This window comes from Anabrus simplex, chromosome 7, assembly GCF_040414725.1.
Source record: "Anabrus simplex isolate iqAnaSimp1 chromosome 7, ASM4041472v1, whole genome shotgun sequence".
In the NCBI taxonomy this organism is placed as follows: domain Eukaryota; kingdom Metazoa; phylum Arthropoda; class Insecta; order Orthoptera; family Tettigoniidae; genus Anabrus; species Anabrus simplex.
The window spans coordinates 106,060,243-106,061,854 of NC_090271.1; the positions used below are offsets into that span (position 1 = coordinate 106,060,243).

The 1,612-nt window shown below is 56.9% G+C and overlaps 1 non-coding gene across 1 annotated transcript; it reads right to left on the minus strand.

Annotated features, from left to right (window-relative positions):
• Positions 1 to 983: 983 nt before the first annotated feature.
• On the minus strand, positions 984 to 1,138 carry LOC136877855 (5.8S ribosomal RNA). The gene has a single exon (XR_010860804.2). It is a non-coding gene; the product is annotated as a 5.8S ribosomal RNA (ribosomal RNA).
• Positions 1,139 to 1,612: the final 474 nt, after the last annotated feature.

A 1,612-nucleotide genomic window follows, 5' to 3' on the forward strand; every position in this document is an offset into this window, starting at 1 on the left:
GCAACACCAGGGGGCTGTCCGACGAACACGCCTTGCGACGCGGACGAACAGGCTACACACCCAGGCCTTAAACCGACACGCAACTGGTCGCGACGTCCAACAAGGGGAGAAGTGCGGCCCATCGACCTCCCCACCACTACCCGGCCGAGTAGAAACCCGTTACCACCCTGACGACGGATTCCTCCGTGCAGGGGGACGGACCCATCTGGCCAAAGCAGGGGAAGAGGCGCGGATAAGGCTTGAATATCCCCGGTTGAGGTATTTTCGGGTTTCTCACGTTTACCCCCGAACGGTTTCACGTACTCTTGAACTCTCTCTTCAAAGTTATTTTCAACTTTCCCTCACGCTACTTTTTCGCTATCGGTCTCGTGGTCGTATTTAGCCTTCGATGGAGTTTACCACCCACTTAGGGCTGCACTCTCAAGCAACCCCACTCTAAGGAGAGATCCTCCCGGAAGCCGCAGCGGTCTCTACGGGCCTGGCACCCCCTGCGGAGCGTGGCCCCATTCAAGAAGGACTTGAACTCGCCGCAGGTTCCCGGGATAAGTGGACCCTCCCAAACACCAAATTTCTCGGCAGGGTGAACCTGCGAGATTCGGTGCTGGGCTCTTCCCCGTTCGCTCGCCGCTACTAAGGGAATCCTTGTTAGTTTCTTTTCCTCCGCTTAACAATATGCTTAATTCAGCGGGTAGTCTCACCTGCTCTGAGGTCGTGTTTGGTTTGTGCGTGTCGCACAAAATGTTCGGTCGCTGCACACACAGCACACACGTTCGAGCTTGGTCGCGGGGCAAGGGCGGCGAACCGGCTCCACCAGACACAAAGACGCTGCGCGGATCAACACTCCCGTCTCACACACTCTCAGTGGTGACCGGTCCAGCTCCACCGGGGTGAAGCTCTTTTCAGGAGAAGCGGCGGTGGCCGTGGCCGCACGAACCACGACGCTCCCACCCTTCGAACGCAATGTCGCGTTCAGTTTTAGCAACCGACCCTCAGCCAGGCGTGGTCCGGGAACGGAATCAATGGACCACAATGTGCGTTCGAAATGTCGATGTTCATGTATCCTGCTGTTCACATGTCGACGCGCAATTTGCTGCGTTCTTGATCAACCCACGAGCCGAGTGATCCACCGTTCAGGTTTTTTTCATTTTCCGATAGTTCTCTTCACGGTGAGTGGAGGAGAAGCAATCATTTTCATGTGTTTCTCGTCACAGAGCTAAGAAGTGTTTCGAGCATGGGCGTTGCGTTTATTTAAAACCTGTCCGCTGGGCCGAAGCCGTGACGGGTCCCCTCTGGTTATCTCCGCTCCACTGAGCGAGGGAGGTAGGTACCCAATGCCGAACGTCTGCATTGAAGGAGACGCGGCCACGCGGACCGCGACACTTCCGCTGTTGGCGACGGACGGAGCCGCCGCTTACAGAGTACGTACAGGACTCGCCTGAGCTCGCAACGGCGGGCTTGGCAGGAGTCTCGCTCCGCGAGGGAGCCTCGCCGGAGGAGAGGACCGCGCGGGGCCGTCCGATTCCTCCTTCTCGCAATGTGTTTGATAAAACAATTTCGGTAATGAACCTTCCGCAGCTTCACCTATGGAAACCTTGTTACGACTTTTACTTCC